Source organism: Papio anubis, chromosome 13 (assembly GCF_008728515.1).
Source record: "Papio anubis isolate 15944 chromosome 13, Panubis1.0, whole genome shotgun sequence".
In the NCBI taxonomy this organism is placed as follows: Eukaryota; Metazoa; Chordata; class Mammalia; order Primates; family Cercopithecidae; genus Papio; species Papio anubis.
This window is the reverse complement of record NC_044988.1, coordinates 64,084,692-64,105,330: the sequence shown is the minus strand read 5'-3', so window position 1 is coordinate 64,105,330 and position 20,639 is coordinate 64,084,692. Positions and strand designations below refer to the sequence as shown.

The following is a 20,639-nucleotide window of genomic DNA, read 5'->3' as shown; positions in this document are numbered from 1 at the left end:
TTCTCTGAAAAGCCCCAGGTTCTGACCTCACTGATGGAGTCCATGCTCCGGACTCACCGGCCCACCTGCGATGATTGTCAGCAACTCCTTTTAACCCTCTTCACCTCTGAAGAGAGGGATCGTATCTGAAGAGAAGCCAGAAAGTATTTCCTTACATCAGCTGGTAGACCGGAGGAGAGAAGCCCAAAACCTCCTTGAGGAGGTTTTTTCCCTCCACCTGGCCTAATTGGGATCCTAACTCCTCTGGTGGGAGGAGGGCTTTGGATGATTTTCACCGGTATCTCCTTGCAGGAATCAAGGGAGCTGCTCGAAAACCCATGAATCTGTCTAAGACAACTCAAGTTGTCCAGGGGCCCGATGAATCGCCTGAAGTGTTTTTAGAACACCTCTAGGCCTATCGAACTGACATCCCTTTTGATCCGGCAGCTCCCAAGAATAGCTGTGCTATTAATTTGGTGTTTGTGGCTCAGGCACCTCCTGATATTAAAAGAAAATTACAAAAGCTGGAGGCATTTGCTGGAATGAACATTAGCCAGCTTTTAGAAGTAGCCCAGAAAGTTTTTGACAATAGAGAGTTTGAAAAGCAAAAACAAGTAGCTCAGGCAGCTGAAAGGGCTGCTGACAAAGCATCCGAAAGGCAAGCGAAAATCTTAGTGGCGGCCATCCAGGAAGCCAGAAAGGAAGGGCCCCCATTACAAAGCACTAGCCAGGGGACCCCGGATCCACACCAGAAAGGCCAGAAAAGTGAGCGGGGTTCCCTGCAAAGAAACCAGTGTGCTAATTGTAAGCAGATAGGACACTGGAAGAAGGAATGCCCATTAAAGCCAGAGGAAAAACCAGAAAAAAGAGGTCCTCATCCTCCCCACAGCAGAGGAATCTGATGATTGACAGGGCGGGGGCTCCCTCTCACTTGGACCCTGGGAGCCCACGGTGACCGCCACAGTAGAGGGGCATGGCGACATCCAGTAGCCTACTTGTCTAAGAGGCTAGACTCTGTGGCCTCCGGGTAGCCAAGTTGTCTGCGAACCGTAGTGGCAACAGCAAACTTAATCCAAGAGGCTAATAAACTGACTCTAGGCCAGAATTTAACCCTTACAGCTCCTCATGCTGTAGAGACATTGCTACAAAGTGCTTCTGGCAAATGGATGTCGAACGCTCGCGTCCTGCAGTATCAGAGTTTACTGTTAGATCAACCTCGTTTAACTCTCTCTCCCACAAGGTGTTTAAATCCAGCTACTTTACTCCCTGATCCAGACTTCAGTACACCTGTCCATGACTGCCAGGCACTGCTAGAGACTACGGAAACTGGCCGACCTGATCTCCAAGATGTGCCTTTAAAGGAAATGGACGCCACCGTGTTTCCAGATGGTAGCAGCTTCCTTGAACAAGGAATACGAAAGGCTGGTGCAGCTGTTACCAACAGAGACAGAAATACTGTGGACTCAGGCATTGCCGGCAGATACCTCAGCACAAAAGGCTGAATTGGTTGCTGTCACTCAGGCTCTCCGATGGGGTAAGGACAAACGTATTAACATCTACACTGACAGCAGATATGCTTTTGCTACTGTACATGTACACGGAGCCATCTACCAAGAGCGAGGACTACTCACCTCAGCAGGAAAGAGTATTAAAAACAAAGGAGAAATTCTGGCCCTGCTTGAAGCTCTTTGGCTCCCTCAACAGGTAGCTGTAATTTACTGCAAAGGACATCAAAAAGAAGACATGGCCGTTTCTCGTGCTAACCAAAGAGCAGACTCTGCAGCTCGGGGAGGCAGCTCGGCTTCCAGTCGCGCCTCTGACCCTGCTGCCTGCAGTGTCCTTTCCGCAACCTGACTTACCAGACCACCCAGAATACTCCCCAGAGGAAGAAAAACAAGCTTCAGATCTTCAGGTTAATAAAAATCAGGAAGGCTGGTGAATTCTTCCTGATTCCAGAATCTTCATGCCCCGAGCCCTCGGGGAAACTTCAATCAGTCGTCTGCATTCTACCACCCATTTAGGAGGAGTAAAACTGTCCCAGCTTCTAAGGAGCTGTTTCAAGATCCCCCACCTTCAAGACTTAGCTAACCAAGCAGCTCTCCGGTGCACGGCTTGTGCTCAGGTAAATGCCAAGCAAGGTCCTAAACCCAGCCCAGGTCACCACCTCTGGGGAGGCTTGCCAGGAGAAAGGTGGGACATTGACTTTACAGAGGTAAAAATCACACCAGGCAGGGTATAAATACGTCCTGGTACTAGTAGACACCTTTTCCGGATGGACTGAGGCATTTGCCACCAAAAACGAGACTGCCACCATGGTAGTTAAACTTTTACTCGATGAAATCATCCCTCAACATGGGCTGCCTGCTGCCCATAGGGTCTGATAATGGACCGGCCTTCACCTCATCCACAGCTCAGTCAGTCAATAAGGCACTAAACGTTCAATAGAAACTCCATTGTGCCTAACGACCCCAGAGCTCTGGGCAGGTAAAACACATGAACCGCACCCTAAAAAGTACTCTTACAAAATTAATCCTAGAAACCGGTGAAAACTGGATTAAGCTCCTTCCTCTAGCCCTTCTGAAAGTAAGATGCACCCCTTACCGGGCTGGGTTTTCACCTTTTGAACCATGTATGGGAGGGCTCCGCCTATCTTGCCTAAGCTAAGGGATACCCATTTAGCAGAAATCTCACAAGCTAATTTATTACAGTACCTGCAGTCTCTCCAACAGGTACAAGACATCATCCAGCCACTGATCCGGGGAGCTCATCCCAACCCAGTTCCTGACCAGATGGGGCCGTGCCACTCTTTCCAGCCAGGTGACCTGGTGTATGTTAAAAACTTCCAGAAAGAAGGACTCACTCCTGCCTGAAAAGGACCTCATACTGTCATCCTTACCACACCAACGGCCCTGAAAGTGGACAGCATTCCGACTTGGATTCATCACTCTCGCATCAAAAAGATCAACAGAGCCCAACAAGAAACATGGGTCCCCAGGCCTGGGCCAGGCCCCTTAAAACAGAGCCTACGTCGAGTGAAGCCATCAGATTAATTATTTTTATTTACCTCTGTTGTTTGTTTCTGCCTATTATGCCCTCTGCTCCATCCTACTCTTTCCTCCTCATTTCTTTCATGACAGGACGTGTGTTTGCAAACACTACTTGGAGGGCAGGAACCTCCAAGGAAGTCTCTTTTGCAGTCGATTAATGTGCTTTGTTCCCAGAGCCTTCCTGTGCCCATGAAGAACAATGCAATCTGCCGGTCGTGGGAGCGGGGAGCGTCGACCTTGCTGTGGGATTTGGACACTCCGGAAGCCAGACTGGATGTAGAAACTCCAAAGGTGCAGAACAAGAACTTCAGAATGTTGACTTTTACCTCCTGGAAATCACCCTGACTCTAGTTGTGGAGATTCTTACCAGTTTTTCTGCCCTGACTGGACATGTGTAATCTTGGCCACCTACTCTGGGGGATCAACCCGATGTTCTACCCTTTCCACAGCTCGTGCTTCCTGACCTAAACTGTGTATTAAGAGAAATTGTAATCCCCTTACTATAACTATCCATAAACCTAATTTAGCTCAATGGTATTACATCATGTCATGGGGATTAAGGCTTTATATCTCAGGATTTGATGTCAGAACTATGTTCACCATCCAGAAGAAAATCCTGGTCTCATGGAGCCCTCCTAAGCCAATCGGGCCTTTAACTGATTTAGGTGACCCTATGTTCCAAAAACACCCAGACAGGGTCGATTTAACTGTCCTGCTACCATTCCTGGTTCCCAAACCTCAGCTGCAATGACAGCACCTCCAACCCAGCCTGCTGTCCATTCTGGGCGGGGTACATCACCTCCTCAATCTCACCCAGCCTAAACTAGCCCAAGATTGTTGGTTGTGCCTAAAGGCCAAACCCCCATGTTATGTTGGATTAGGAGTAAAAGCCGCACTTAAAATTGGCTCTCTTTCTTGTCGTACATGCACCCATGTCCTCACATTAGGAGACGTGTCCGGAAATGCTTCTTGTTTAATTAGCGCCAGATATAACTTACCTGCTTCTCCCTTTCAGGCTACCTGTAATCAGTCTCTACTTACTTCCTTAAGTGCCTCAGTCTCCTACCAGGCACCTAACAATACCTGGTTAGCCTGCACTTCAGGTCTCACACACTGCATCAGTGGGACTGAACCAGAACCTCTCCTGTGTGTGTTGGTTCATGTGCTCCCCCAGGTCAACGTGTATAGTGGGCCAGAAGGACAACTTCTCATCGCTCCCCCTGAATTACATTCCAGGTTTCGCCGAGCCGCCCCACTCCTCGTACCCCTTCTGACCAGCTTTAGCATAGCCGGATCACGGCCGCCCTGGTTCAGAGAGAAACTGGGCTAATGTCCCTGTCCCAACAAGTAGATGCTGATTGAAGCAATCTCTGATCAGCCGTAAATATACTACATACCCAAGTAGACCCTCTAGCTGAAGTAGCTCTTCAAAACCGCCAAGGCTTGGATCTGCTGTTTCTCTCCCAAGGAAGGTTATGCGCCGCTCTGGGAGAGAGTTGTTGCTTCCATACTAATCAGTCTGGGGTCATAAAAAATCCTCTCCAAAAAATTCAAAAAAATCTAGATAGACGCCATCAGGAATGGGAAAATAACACCCTTGGTACCAAAACATGTTTAACTGGAATCCGTGGCTAACTATTCTAATCACTGTGTCAGCTAGAGCCCTTCCCCTCCTATTGTTAGGCTTAGTCTTTGGGCCTTGTATATTAAATTGTTTTTTTTGAGACAGAGTCTCTCTCTCTCTGTCACCCAGGCTGAGTGCAGTGGCCAGATCTCAGCTCACTGCAAGCCCGCCTCTCCCGGTTTACTTATTCTCTGCCTCAGCTGCCCCGGTAGCTGGGACTACAGGCCCACCACCTTGCTTGGCTAAGGTTTTGTATTTTTAGTAGAGACGGGTTTCACCGTGGTTAGCCAGGATGGTCTCTGACCTCTCGCGATTCATGATCTCACTGTCTCGGCCTCCCAAAGTTCTGGGATTACAGACTTGAGCCACCGCCCAGCCTAAATTGGTTTCTTTAACTTTATAGGTGCCACGCTTCTGTCAAGCTTTATGTATCTTAAACCCAATATAACCCTTGTTATAACTGAGGAATTCAACATTTTATTCCCCAAAACACAAGTGGGGAATGTGGTACCCTACCTTGTTTTAACCTGAATTGACTTCCTCCCTTAGCTAAGAGAGCCACAGACTCATCTTGGCTCCTTCACTGCAGCCCCCTACCCACTCCCCTTTCCCTCAAGGACTTAACTCCCAGCAAGCTGACTCCAGCACATCCAAGAATGCAATTAACTGGATAAGATACTGTGGCAAGCTATATCCGCAGTTCCCAGGAATTCGCCCAGTTAGTAGCGCCCAGAGCCCCCGTGTTTGTGTCCGTGTTTGTGTCTGGTTGATAACGCCCAAAGCCCCGTGCCCATCACCTTGTCATAGATTTAACGCCTCTGCACCTGGAACTGTTTGCTTTCCTGCAACCATTTATCCTTTCTTTAACTTTTTGCCTGCTTTACTTCTGTAAGATTGTTTTAACTAGACTCCCCCGCTCCCCTTTCTAAACCAAAGTATAAAAGAAAATCTAGCCCCTTCTTCAGGGCGGAGAGAATTTTGAGTGCTAGCCATCTCTCAGCCACCAGCTAATAAAGGACTCCTGAGTTTGTCTCAGAGTGTGGCGTTTCTCTGTAACTCACTCGGTTACAACACACTTAGATTCCTTGAAAGGAATAACTGGAACTCCAATTTTAAGAAAAGTCTGGTTAGATCAGTGCTTCCCAGACGTTAGTATGCCTCAGAATCTTGTGGAGGACTTATTAAAACAGACCAAACACACACACACACACGCACACACAACACACACACATACACACATGCACATATACACACACATACACACGCATACACACACACGCGCGCGCGCGCACGCACACACACACACTACATTGCCGGGCCCCATCCCAGTAGGTCTAAAGTGGGGCCCAATAATCTGCATAACTAACCAGTTCCCAAGTGATGCTGATGCTGAGGCTGATGCTGATGCTGATGCTGCCTGTCTGTGGGTCACATTTGAGTAGCTCGGGGCCGGATTTCTCACTCACTGTGTGAGGACTCCAGGTTTTGAGATGTGGGGTACTGCTAAAAATGTCTCTTCTTCTTTCTCCTCACTGCCTAGTGAAGTGAAGCCTCAGAGAGATCAGCCATGGCATATTTGAATTTCAACTGGTCAAGACAAAGCTTTGTGTGTCAGAAATCTCCATATTCCGTGTGTGTGAGTGTTGGTATGTAAATGTGAGTCTGCCAAGGATGAGTGGAGCTGACCAAAGGTGTAGTCTGCACCCCAGCAACCCCAGCACATCCTGCAGAGACATCTGTGTTAATTGTGGCTTCCTCAGGTCAAATGTGGACCGCAGAATTCACACAGTCTTTGACCAGGTCCCTGGTCTAGGAGCTTTGACCCTCCTCAAAGACTTAGACATTCTGTTGGGCATCATGGGAAACAGACTGTCCTCAGTGGAGGAGGAAAAGAACCACCCCCATTTTGAGATGAAACCAGCACAGGAATCAGGTACTATAAGATCAGAGAAGCAGAACTTTTCTGAAGAGGGAAGAGGAAAGAGGAGGGAAGGAGCGGTTGTCTCCAGGCAAGGTGAGGAGGCCAAGCTTTGCCTCCTGGCGGGGAGACCGCTCCTGCAGGCAAGGAGTGAGTATAATTCCTGAAGTCCGAATGCTGGGCTGTCCAGACAAGCTGGTTTGTGGCTTCATTTCAGGAAGCCTCACTTACCTGATATCCCCACATTCTCCTTCTGAGAAATTCTGGACATTGTTTCCATGCTGTGTACCATGAGGCACCCTGGTCACGAGGACCCACCTGACTGAGCCAGGTGGACGCTTGACCCAGGGGTAGTCAACACACAGGTTAGCCAGTGCCACGAGGCGGCCTGTGGACTTACCAAACCCCTCAGAGCTGCCTCTCAGTGAGCGTGAACTCATAACAGGGGGACACAGTCAGCAGTTGGTGTGAGGAGTAAAGAGAAGGAAAGAGAAGGCAGAGTAACATGAGGACAGAAGGCAGTGAGCAGAAGCCTGATCCGTTGTGGCTGAGGCCGCAGCATAAAGAGGAAAGGAAGCAAGGCCAAGGTAGCTGAGTCTCCAAAATGGCAAAGCCCCTGAGATGGGGACACAAAGCCTTGCCACAGAGGGGCCAACAGGAGCCACTTGGATCCTGATTGACATTCCAGGTCCCATTCAACTGTGTCAAGGCCCGACTGTACTGCTGTTCTTCCATGAACCCCATAGTATCCCCCAACTCTTAAGGAAATGTGGGTGCAATGGAAGGGAGCTGCCTGGCACATAGAGGGCAGAGGTCAAAGATGGTAGACATCATGAATGCTAGGTGCTCTAGCCCAGTGTGGGAGGTCACACAGTTGCTCACAATCCAAGTATCCTTCTACTGCTAGGATCTGTTTTTGCTCACAACACTTCTGACATGGAGTGTGTGGGGTTTTCCCAACAACAATTAATTCTCCAACACTCCAGAACCCAGTTGGGTATCCTATAATTTAATTCTGATGCTAACTACCTAGAATTAGCACAGACCCCACAGGTTAAGGGCTCAGTTCCACAAGACTCCCCAACTTCCAATGCCCATCACAAGTCCAGGCCACCCATACTTTTGACCAACCAGCTATGAAGTTAGAGGTGTTCCCACAACCCCTCCCTTGGGTTCAATAATTTACTGAAAAGGCTAAAAAAACTTGGGAAAACACTTTACTTTCATTTACCTGTTTATTATTATATATACTGTTATTATATTACAATTCAGGAACAGCCAAATGGAGGAGCTGCAAAGGGCAAGGAGTAGGGGAGGGGCGCGGAGCTTCCAGAGCCTCTCTGGGGTGCCACCCTCCCAGTGTTCACCAACCTGGAAGCTCCCTGTACCCCTTTAGTTTTGGGCTTTTTATAGTAGTTCCATTATGTAGGCACGATTGATTCAATCACTGACCATTGGTGATTGAACACAATCTCCAGCCCTCTCTCTCCCCTCCCTGAAGATTAGGGGTGAGGCTGAATGTTCCATACCTTTAATCACATGATTGATTCCTCTAGTAACCAACCCCTATCCTGAGCTATCTAGGCACCCACCAAGAGTCACTTCATTTGCATAAACTCAAGTATGATTGAAAGCGGCTTATGATGAGTAGTGAAAGATGCTCCCCTCACTCCTAGGAATAAGGAAATTCCAAGGGTTTTAGGAGCTCTGTGCTGGGAACCGAGAATGAAGACCAAATATATATATATATATATATATGTTGTATTGTATCACAATATCACACCCTCATACTTACGTCAGAATTGTTGGGAGCCTTAGATAAGACAAGATTCGGAAAAGAGTTATTAATTAATGGCAACTCTTATTAATATTAATCCCTCACCATTATCTCAAATACAATAAATCCAATTGACTGTAAACTCCTCAACAGAAACTGTTTCTTAGTCATATCTTTATTCCTAGTAACCAGCCTAGAGCTAGGCATGATAGATGTACAGGAACTGTACAGTGAAATGTCAGAAACAACCCCCTAGTCCCCCGACCCTGGCCCCGACAGGCTCCCCTCCTTACTCCATCACTGACTTTCTCCTAGCTTAAGATTTGGTGTGTAAGGGAGGAAAAATATCTTTTCCTTCTACCCATCTTATTAGGTTCATTGGCTGGGGACCCTGTAAGAAAAGACAGATGAAGAAGAGAAAAGCAAACAAATGTATTCAATATAAGTTTTTCATGACACAGGAGCCTCCATAAGGAAATGTGGACCTGAAGAAAGTTAAATCTGAGTAATTTTTTTATTAGTGGGTTTGAATGGAAAGTAGTGAAGGATGTTAGGGCAGAAGAATGAGCTAAATGTAGCAAATGGAGGGAAATAGCCAGGCCTGTTGTTCAGATTGCTCTTGGCCTCCCTGTCTTTGGAGATAGGGATGGTTCCTTTGCTCTGGGTAGAGGGAGGGTGCCTCTCACATGAGGGTCTTATGACCTGCATCAGGGGAAGGTCAGAAAATCCTTCCTAGGTTTTATAACTTGCCTCAGGGGAGGAAAACAGGGAAAGGTCAGAGAGACCTCCCTGCACATACTGTTTCCCAAATTCCTTCAGCTTAAAATGTTCAATATGCCGGCCGAGCGCGGTGGCTCATGCCTGTAATCCTAGCACTTTGGGAGGCCAAGGCGGGCGGATCACAAGGTCAGGAGATCAAGACCATCCTGGCTAACATGGTGAAACCCTATCTCTACTAAAAATACAAAAAATGAGCCGGGCGTGGTGGTGAGCGCCTATAGTCCCAGCTATTTGGGAGGCTGAGGCAGGAGAATGGCGTGAACCCCAGAGGCGGAGCTTGTAGTGAGCCGAGATTGTGCCACTGCCCTCCAGCCTGGACGACAGAGTAAGACTCCGTCTCAAAAACAAAAACAAAAACAAACAACAACAACAACAACAAACACCAAGGTGCTATATTTTCAGGTAGCATGCCCTGAATCCATCAGGTATCTTGGCCATTGTTGATTCTTCTCCCTCCTGTGTCTCCCACCTGAGATCTCTCTCTAAATCCTACAATTTCTTCCTTTTTCTTTTCTTTCTTCTTTCTTTCTTTTCCTTCCTTCCTTTCTTCTTTTTTCTTTCCTTTCCTTCCTTCCTTCCTTCCTTTCTTTCTTTCTTTCTTTTTCTTTCTTTCCTGTCTCCCTCCCTCCCTCCCTCCCTCCCTCCCTCCCTCCCTCCCTTCCTTCCTTCCTTCCTTCCTTCTCCTTCCTTCCTTCCTTCCTTCCTTCCTTTCCCTCTCTCTCTCTGTCTCTCTCTCTCTCTCGACTTGACAGAGTCTCACTCTTTTGCCCAGGCTGGAGGGTAGTGGCGTGATCTTGGCTCACTGCAACCTCTGCCTCCTGGGTTCAAGCAATTCTTCTGCCTCAGCCTCCCAAATAGCTGGGATTACAGGCGCGTGCCACCATGCCCAGCTAATTTTTGTATTTTTAGTAGAGACAGGGTTTCACCATATTGGCCAGGCTGGTCTTGAACTCCTGACCTTGTGATCTGCCTGCCTCGGCCTCCCAAAGTGCTGGGATTATTACCAGCATGAGCCATTGCGCCTGGCCAATTCCTTCCTTCTAAATGTCTCCCAGTGCCACTCTCTTCTTCATTCCTGTTATTTTCATCCTGGGCTAGTTCTGTACACTCCTCCAGTACCCAGCCTCCAGGGTGGCTTTGTGGCATTCTTAGTCCCGCCTTAGACTACAGACAGTTCCATTCTTCCTGGTATTCTCTGAAGACAAGCACCCATTTCTGGTCATTGTGTCCTCCCCATCCAACCACTCTTTGGTGCCTGGCACATGTGACATGTTTGTAGCATAGAGAGATTCAGAGTGAGGGGCAAGCCAGTAGCAGTGAGACAGAGAGAGAGGAGAGAGACCTGTGTTACTGGGTGAAGGGGAGGAGATACCTGAGTGGCTGGGGAATCTATGTGACCCGAAGTTTCTGGGAATATCTGGATCACTGAGGCACAGCTCTTCTTGCCTTCTAGGCTCTTTGAGGGTCAGTGACAGTTACCTTGAACTAACTGCTGTGATCAAAGCCCAGGAGAATGCTGAGTACCTGGCACCAGCAAATGTTTTGAGCTGAGGTTTCCTGATAGAGGAGAATTTCGGGTAGATTTCCACAGTGTTGCCTAATTGGGTCTATCGGGTGAAGTCTAAACTCTGAGCCTCTTGTCAAACTTTAAATTGCTTCTGGGATAGGACCTGGCCCCAAAGCAACTGGTCCTAAATTCCCAAGACAGTCTCTATGGGACTCTCTGGAGAGAGTGTGGTGTACAGAGAAGAGAGGGAGCTGGGCCTGGTGCCTGAGCATGGCTTCCCAGCCCGCCCTGGGGTGCAGCCCCTCCAGGCTGGGGCTCCTGGCTGAGCCTCCAGTTTGAGAGCCAGCCTGTGTCTCCTTGTCTCACTGAGTCCCAAGGTCAGGCAAAGACTTCTGGGGCTGCAGTTGCACCTTAGAGCCCTCTACACCCAGGGCCATTTCAAGACACCAGGACAAGAGACAGCAGTTAAAGAGTACATGCCCAAGTCGAGAGTGTGCACCTGTGTTGCCAGGGCAGCTCTGAGAGACATGGCCTCTTGGCCTGCTTGGTTTTTGGCAGGGTAGCACTCAGAAGGACAGGTGAAACCAGAGCCAGTGACATGTCCTGACCTCGGTAAACTGGCAACCTCCCCACTCCACCGGCCTGCCTTCCTGCAAACAATAGATGCAGCCCAATAGGATCCCAGACTGGACCCTAAACTGGGTAAGTGCTAGGGGACCTCTATGGCCAGTTCTTCACCAGCTGGGGGAAAGAGGCATGTACAAAGAGGTCTGTGCAAGGGGAGGGCTAGGGGTAGAATTGGGTTTGGGGATGAAGCAACTAATTCCAAAGCTCTGAAGGCTGCAAGTGTGCCAAGGAAGCAGGCAAGTCTAACAAGAAGAGCCCATAAGGTAGGCTTAGGATTAGTGGAGGAAGGGAAAAGTTAGAAAAAGGCAGATTTCAGGTCCCTGAAGAGTTCTAACAACCTGGGCTTTCTGACAGTGACATTACCTTGAGCCCCTTGTTGTCCTAAATGTTTAAGCAGAGGCTGAGAAATCACGTATTGAAGAGAGGATCCTATGGCAGGTGGCTCAGGGGTGGGGACTGGATTGATTTAATATCTGAAGATTCTGTCAAGCCTCAGATTCTGCACTTCCTGATACCGAATGGAGTTTTTCTCTAAAAATAGTTCCCCGTCCCTTAATTCCTAATATCCTGAGATAATCTTTTTTGGACATTGTATCATTACCATTTAGAACAAAGCACCCCCACTCCCCTTCTTCAGAGGCGTGTGCTGCTCACAAACATCTTCCCTGACCTCAGCTTCTCCACTTTTGAACTGAGAAGGGTTGAAACAGATTAGTGATTCCCAAGACCGGTATACATCAGAAGTACATGGGGGAGCTTTTATTTGAAAAGCAAAGCAATGAACAAAAACAGATTGCTAAGACAATCTGCCAAGGTAGGATCCAGAAATCTGTATTTTTAACCAGCACTTGGGTAGCTATGAGGCAGTTGGCTTTTTGTCATTTTGGGCACCCTGTGTCAGGACCTGATGACATCTGGTGTTCCAGATCTCTTTGGAGATGAAATTGTGGTGATAATCCACAGTGCAGATTTTTGTATTCTAGAAGGTGGAGTAGGTTTGTGTGTGAGCATATCTGCAGATCTTCCAAATGGCATTAATGGGATGGCGTTTCTCATTGAACTTGATGTGGGTGTGATTCAAGGCTTCACCCAACCCAGGCTGGGGGTGTGAATTATGAGTGGGTTCCCACAATCAGGCAAGGCAATATGCCACCAGTCTAGTCCTGGAACAGCAAAGAGGCAGACATGGTTACTGGAGGAAACACATGATTCCTTCTCCCCAAACCAGAATTCTGAAGCCTTTGGTGGGGACTCCATGTTATAGGTTCCAGAAACTCCGTTTTGTCAGATTTTGTAGATCTGGTCAAGATCAGATGAATTGATTTATGCTAACTAAACTCACAAAAGATGGAACTGCAAAAAGATACTGAGTAACAAATAAAACTGTTAAGGAAATAAGAAGTTTTATGTTTTGAAGCCAGCACATTCTCTCCCTGTAAGACTGTCTGTATGAGAAGTTAAATTATAATAGAAACTTGCTGGGTGAGGAGGAGCCAGACACAGAGGAATGGGTCATGTGACCTCAAGGGCCAGGGTCACCAAGCCATGACAGCCTGAGGTCTCCAATTATATGGCAGAGGCAGAGTTGCTCAGAAGCCCCTGATTTCCTACAAAGTGCTACAGACAGCACATGCAGTCGTGTGATATTGCTTTTGGTATATTAATATCATTGTTTAGGCAGAAATGTCCTTCATTTTTTTCATTCAAAGTTTTATTAGATTTCCAAGGTCTATTCTTCCAAGGCCTGCTATACAGCCTGGCTTTTAGATAACTTGGTTTTTATAGTTGAATCTAACAGGATAAGTTTATTTATAATTTTAGAGACATCATACTATAATTCCCATGTATTGACTCAAGCAAGCCGTCAAAAAATAAACATGTATTTTCTGCCTTCATTATTCCTAGGGATGAAAGAGAGAGTTCGAAATGGAGGTATCCAACCAGTCTTCTGTGACAGAATTTGTCTTGCTTGGCCTCTCTGTCCATCCAAAACTAGAGAAAACGTTCTCTGTGCTTATCCTGCTGACGTATCTGGTGATCCTGCTGGGCAACGGGGTTCTCATTCTGGTGACTGTGTCCGACTCCTGCCTGCACACACCCATGTACTTCTTCCTCGAACCTCTCCTTCCTGGACATCTGCTACACAACCTCTTCAGTCCCTCTGGACATGGATGGTTTTCTCACTCCCAGGAAAACCATCTCCTTCTCAGGCTGTGCAGTGCAGATGTTCCTCTCCTTTGCCATGGGAGCCACAGAGTGTGTGCTCCTGGGCATGATGGCGTTTGATCACTACGTGGCCATCTGCAACCCCCTTAGGTACCCAGTAGTCATGAGCAAGGCTGCCTATGTGCCCATGGCTGCCAGCTCCTGGGTGGCTGGTGAAGCCAACTCCTTGGTGCAGATCTCTCTTGCAGTACAGTTACCCTTCTGTGGGGACAATGTCATCAACCATTTCATCTGTGAGATCCTGGCAGTTTTAAAGTTGGCTTGTGCTGACATCTCCATCAATGTGATCAGCATGGGGGTGGCCAACGTCATCTTCCTGGGGGTCCCAGTCCTGTTCATCTTTGTCTCCTACATCTTCATACTCACCACTATTTTAAAGATTCCCTCAGCTGAGGGGAGGAAAAAGGCTTTCTCCACCTGCTCTGCCCACGTTACTGTGGTGATTATCTTCTATGGAACCATCCTCTCAATGTATGGGAAGCCCAAATCCAAGGATCCCCTAGGGGCAGACAAACAGACCTTTCAGACAAACTCATCTCCCTCTTCTATGGACTTTTGACTCCCATGCTGAACCCCATCATTTACAGTCTGAGGAACAAGGATGTTAAGACTGCTGTGAGAAGCCTGGTGGCTCAGAAATGCTTGACTCAGTGATGAGTTATATCCCACGATCCATGCACTCTGATGGCTCTCACTTGAGAATCTCAATTCCAAGTAAAGCTAAGTGAGGGGCAAGCTCAGTTTAGAGCCATGCTACTCACATTGTGGTCCATGGATCAGCAGTATCAGCATCACCTGGAAGCTTATTAGACATACGGAGTCTTGGGCCCCATTGCAGAACTCCTGAATTGAAATCTGCATTTTAACAAGTTCCCCCAGGTGATTTGTACGGATGTTAAACTTTGAGAGGTATTGGTTAAGAGTCTGTGGTGGATGCTGTGGTGTGCTGCCCGGATTCCTGTTCACTCCACCTAGCACTGAAGCACTCATGACCCCTGTGAGTACTGACGGTCAACAGCATTCAATGGAGTCTCTCTGCAGGGTTGCCTTTGACTAAAGAGAACTACCTCACCCAAAGTCACATGCCCTTCTCAAGGTCAACTCATACACAATGATGTCAATGTCAGTATAAAGACCCAGTCCTCCTTGCCTCAATGGGGTTATCTCTAAAGGGTCATCCCAGCTGGAGAGCTTTCCCATGGTAGTTCCAGCTCTCCCTCTGCCTAGCCCTGCTTCTTCTATCTGCTCACATCCTGTACAGGTGTCAATCTTTTAAAATTTTTATTTATTTTAATTTTTATGAGTACATGGTAGGTGTAGATATTTATGGGGTACATGTGATATTTTGATACAGGTATACAATGCGTAATAATCACATCAGGGTAAATGGGGCACCCATCACCTCAAGCATTTATCTTTTCTTTGTGTTACAAACAATCCAATTATACTCTTCTAGTTATTTTTAAATGTATAATAAATTATTGTTGACTGTAGTCACCTTGTTGTGCTATCACATACTAGACCTAGTATCACATACTAGATCTTATTACTATATTTGTGTACCCATTAGCCATCCCCACTTCTCCTCTCCACCAACCTTCCCAGCCTCTGGTAACCAGTGTTCTACTCTCTATCTCCATGAGTTCAATCGTTTTGATTTTTTGCTCCCACAAATCAGTGAGACCATGCAAAGTTTGTCTTTCTGTCCCTGGCTTATTTCACTTTGATAATGACCTCCGGTTCCATCTATGTTGTTGTAAATGGCAGGATCTCATTTTTTTGATGATGAATAGTACTCCATTGTATATATGTGCTACATTTTCTTTATCCATTTGTCTGCTGATGGACATTTAGGTTGTGTCAAAATCTTGGCTATTGTGAATAATGCTGTAGTAATCATGGAAGTGCAGATATCTCGAATATGCTGATTTCCTTTCTTTTGGGTATATACCTAGCAGTAGGATTGCTGGATCATATAGTAGCTTTATTTTTAGTTGTTTTGAGGAACCTCCAAACTTCTCCATAATAGTTGTACTAATTTACATTTCCACCAACAGCGTACCAGGGTTCCCTTTTCTCCACATCCCCACCAGCATTTGTTATTGACTGCCTTTTGAATAAAAGCCATTTTAACTGGAGTGAGGTTATATTTTATTGTAGTTTTTATTTGCATTTCTCTGATGATCAGTGATGTTGAACACCTTTTCATACACCTGTTTACCATTTGTATGTATTCTTTTGAGAAATGTCTAGTCAGATCTTTTGCCCATTTTTTCAGTCAGATTATAAAGCTTCTTTCTTCTAGAGTTGTTTAAGCTCCTTATATATTCTAGTAATCAGTCCCTTGTCAGACAGGTAGTTTGCAAATATTTTCTTCCATTCTTTGGGTTGTCTCCTCACTTTGTTGATTGTTTCTTTTGCTGAGCAGAAGCTTTTTAACTAGATGTGATCCATTTGTCCATTTTTGCTTTGATCCTGTGCTTGTGGGGTATTACTCAAGAAATCGTTACCCAGTCCAATGTCCTAGAGAGTTTTTGCAATGTTTTCGTTGAGTAGTTTCATAGCTTGAGGTCTTTGATTTAAGTCTTTCATTTTGATTTGATTTTTGCAGAGGGTGAGAGATAGGGGTCTAGTTTCCTTCTATATATGGATATTCCATTTTCTAAGCACAGAGGTTTTGATCTTAAAAGCACTTCTCAGTAAATGTTCTGCATGAAAATCTTCCCATCAGCACCAGCTTCCAGGGAACCCAACCAGTGACAGACAACGACAGTCAATCTCAGCACAGGTGTGTGATTAACATATCCATCGTGTTAAACACTTGTCATTTCTTTGTGGTAATAACATTCATATAGCATGTATATACATGCCCTTCTCAGGTGTTTTCTGTACTTCTAAGGACAGTAACTTCTTGAATTCTTTTTGTTTAAAAATACCAGTTGTTCCCTAAAATGTTTTTCATAAATTAAATTCCTCTAATTTTCATTTATATACATAAACTTGATTTGTGTTTACTATGTAAGTATTTTTACTCCTGAACAGAGGGTGCAGAGAGTAAACAGGGCTGTTTTAGCTACAGGGCAGGAGGGCTCAGTAGCCAGGTCTTTGACATTTTATTCAAGGACAAAGATGTTTGAGCTCTGGAAAACATGTTAGTCCTTGACTACAACAAAACAAAACAAAACCTAAAAAAAAAAACTTAATTATTTATTTACATAAGAGAGAACATAATGTTCTCTCTACAGAAGGGAACATTATGTAATCTTCAATAATGAGTAAACTTTTTTATTCATGCATCATTATTTTAAAACAATCTGTGGATTAGACACTTCTACTTTGCAAGAATTCCTGCATTTTCATAGTTATTGTTGAGAAATCATAGAATTGTAAATTAAATGAGCCACTTATAAGACAAATAATTTTTAGAAGTAGAAAAATCATCTCAAATTTACCACAAAATTATACATAAAGTGGAATACATGTTCATTTTGACATGATGTGGGCTATGACCTCTAAAAGTAAGAGTGCCCAGGCCTGGAACAGCCGTGAGGGGTACGCGATAGTTCCAGATCATATTTGTCTGCAGCACCTGGAGAAGTCATTAGCATACAAGTGCTTAAAAAGACACACAACTGTCTTTCCCCTAGTGTCTTTCAATCTCTCTTGCTCCTACTCTTGTGCTCAGAGACTTGTGGCATGTGTGGCTGGTAGACTTCTACGGAGGACTTAAGTGAGGGCTCAGATGGGTGAAACTTTTTCCTAAGAGAAAATCCAAAATATGCCAGTCTCTAGCTTAAGGTCTGGGGTAGTCTGTGGGCATGGGGACTCCAAACCAGGGAGCTTCAGAGCTTCTTTTCCTCAGTCTTCAGGGAAATGACAAAAGCATCAGTGGAGATGGCCACGCCCACACATCGTAACGAGAGCTCTGCGCATGTCCCCCTGCAGTGACGTGTGCAATGACATCTATAAGGATGCCAAAGATGGTCAAAGAACTCTGATACCAACTTCCTTCTCCTTCTTACCAAGGCATAAGTAGTACCCAGAGTCTTTTATTAGCAAATCATTCTGTATCGCTACATGGCCATCTGCAACCCCCTTATATACCCCAGGGTCAAAAGCAAGGCTGCCTACTGCCCATGGCTGTTGGCTCCTGGGTGGCTGGCAAAGCCAACTCCTTATTGCAGATCTCACTAGCCATACAATTACCCTTCTGTGGGGACAACATCAACTTCAATTTATTTATTTATTTTGAGATGGCGTTTTGCTCTTGTTGCCCAGGCTGGAGTGCAGTGGCATGATCTCAGCTCACTGCAACTTCTGCCTCCTGGGTTCAAGCGATTCTTCTGCCTCAGCCTCCCAAGTAGCTGGGATGACAGGTGCCTGCCACCACGCCCAGCTAACTTTTTGTATTTTTAGTAAAGATGGGGTTTCACCACATTGGCCAGGCTGGTCTCAAACTCCTGACCTCAGGTGATCCACCCACCTAGGCCTGCCAAAGTGCTGGGATTACAAGCATGAGCCACTGTAGCTGGCCTCAATTTCCCTTTAACACTAGTCTTTATTTTATGTTTTATTTTGTTTTTAATTGACATATAATAATTTTACATATTATATTCATATACTGGGGTACAGTGTAATGTTTCAATACATATATACATTATGTAATGATCAAATCAGGATGATTAACATATCCATCATGTTAAACACTTGTCATTTCTTTGTGGTAATAACATTCAAAAATTATCTTTTCTACACAATATATCCATTAACAAAATTACACTTGTACCCCACAAATTTATACAAAAAACGAACAACCACCCCAAATCCTCCCTTCCAACTATTTTGAAGTATACAATGCATTATTGTTGGCTATTGTCACTCTACTGTGTAATAGAACACCAGAACTTATTCCTCCTATCTGTAACTTTGTAACCATTCACCAACCACTCCCCATCCCTGGTGACCCCACTTTCCCTAGCCTCTGGTAACCACTATTCTATTTTCTACTTCTATGAGATCAACTTTTTTAGATTTCACATATGAGTGACATTATGTGGGATTTTTTCTTCTGTGTTTGGCTTATTTCATTTAACATAACATCCTCTAGGTTTATCAACACTGTCAAAAATGATAGGATTTCATTTTTTAAAGAGCTGAATAGGATTTCATCGTGTAAATATATCACATTTTCTTTATTCATTCATCCATTAATGAACACTCATATTGATTCCATATCTTGGCTATTGTGAATAGTGCTGTGATAAACGTGGAAATGCTTTTATCGCTTTTAACATACTCATTTCGTTTCCTTTGGCTAAATGGCCAGTAGTGGGGTTGCTGGATCATATGGTAATTCTATTTTTAGTTTCTTGAGGAACCTCCACACTGCTGTCCATCATGACTGGACTACTTTGCATTCCCACCGACAGTATATTAAAGTTCTCTTTTCACCACATTCACACCAGCATTTGATATTTTTTATCTTTTTGATAATTGCCATCATAACTGGGGTGAGATGATATCTCATTGTGGTTTTGATTTGCATTTCCCTGATGATTAGTGATGTTGAGCTTTTTTTCATATACCTGTTAGCCATTTGTATGTCTTTCTTGAGGAATGTCTATTCAGATCTTTTGCCCATTTTTAAATCAGATTATTTGTGTTTTCTGGCTCTAGTGTTGTGTGAGTTTCCTATATATTCTGGATATTAACCCCTTGTCAGATGCTTTGTTTGCAAATATATTGATTGCTTTTGATAGAAATTAAGTTTCAACCCAAGGCTCATCACTTACACCCTCTCCCCTCATCCATCCTAAGAAAAACTTCACATCCTCAGGCCCTGCTAAGCAGGCACAGCCATATTCCATATTAACTGATTCTCATATCCCTGGCCCTATTTGAGGTGACTTGAAAGATTCTCTGCCCCTTGTTGTCGAAGATTCCTAACCAAACAGGCCTTAGCAAAATGCTAGTTACCTGCCTTGCCCGTGATACCAGAGCTGCTTCTATCTAAGGCTTGACCATGTTGCTCCCTCACCAACCCCAGAGCTCTCTCTTGTCCTCATTTCCTCTGCTTCAATCTCTATGCTATCCTCTTGTAATAGGGAGGGTAGTGTCAATACCTCTGGCAGAAAGAGTCCCTTCCTAATTGGGATCCAAGCTGCAAATAAATTCCCCATCATCTAAAATTATGGATACCATGACACTTACTATAGGATACCATATAATGTCCTCTCTGGTCGCACTGGCACAGGGCCTGGCCCTGTTTAATTAATTTGATTAGTTAATTAATTTGATTATTATTTGATGAATAATTTTTTAGTTGTAAGTGGTAAAAACCCAAAGTCGAACCAGCTTAGGCAAAAGGTTGAATTTATTGATTTATGTGACCAAACATTGGGAGGTAAGAGAGGAAGTAAGGTATAACAAGGGACTTGAATGCTGCCCAGACATTCTCTATATTCCCTTTTGTGTGTGTGTGAGCAGAAATTATTTATCCAGTTTTTTTTTTTTTTTTTTTTGAGACGGAGTCTCACTCTGTCACCCAGGCTGGAGTGCAATGGTACAATCTCGGCTCACTGCAACTTTTGCCTCCCAGGTTCAAGCGATTCTCCTGCCTCAGTCTCCTGAGTAGCTGGGATTACAGGTGCGCGCCACCACATCTGGCTAATTTTTAATAGAGATGGGGTTTCGCTATGTTGGCCAGGCTGGTCTCGAACTCCTGACCTCATGATCTGCCCACCTCGGCCTCCCAAAGTGCTGGGATTACAGGTGTGAGCCACCGTGCCCGGCCAGATACTTTTAAAAAGACATCACAAGAGTAACCTTTAAATTTTTTTAATTGACAGGTAAATATTGTATGTATTTATGTTGTATAACATTGTATTTTTGTTTTCTTTTTTAAAGATAGAGTCTCGCTCTGTCACCCAGGCTGGAGTGCAGTGGGGCAATCATGGTTCACTGCAGCCTTGACCTCCCAGGTTCAAGTGACTCTCCTACCTCAGCCTCCTGAGTAGCTGGAACTATAGACACATGCCACCATACCCAACTAATTTTTTAAAATTTTTATGTAGAGATGGGGTCTCGCTGTGTTGCCCAGGCTGGCCTCAAACTCCCTGGCTCAAGCAATCCTCCTGTATTGGCCTCCCAAAGAG

At 45.2% G+C, this 20,639-nt stretch overlaps 1 pseudogene; it reads left to right on the top strand.

Moving 5' to 3' along the window:
- The first annotated feature begins 13,006 nt into the window (after positions 1 to 13,006).
- Positions 13,007 to 14,309, top strand: LOC101024390 (annotated as a pseudogene).
- Positions 14,310 to 20,639: the final 6,330 nt, after the last annotated feature.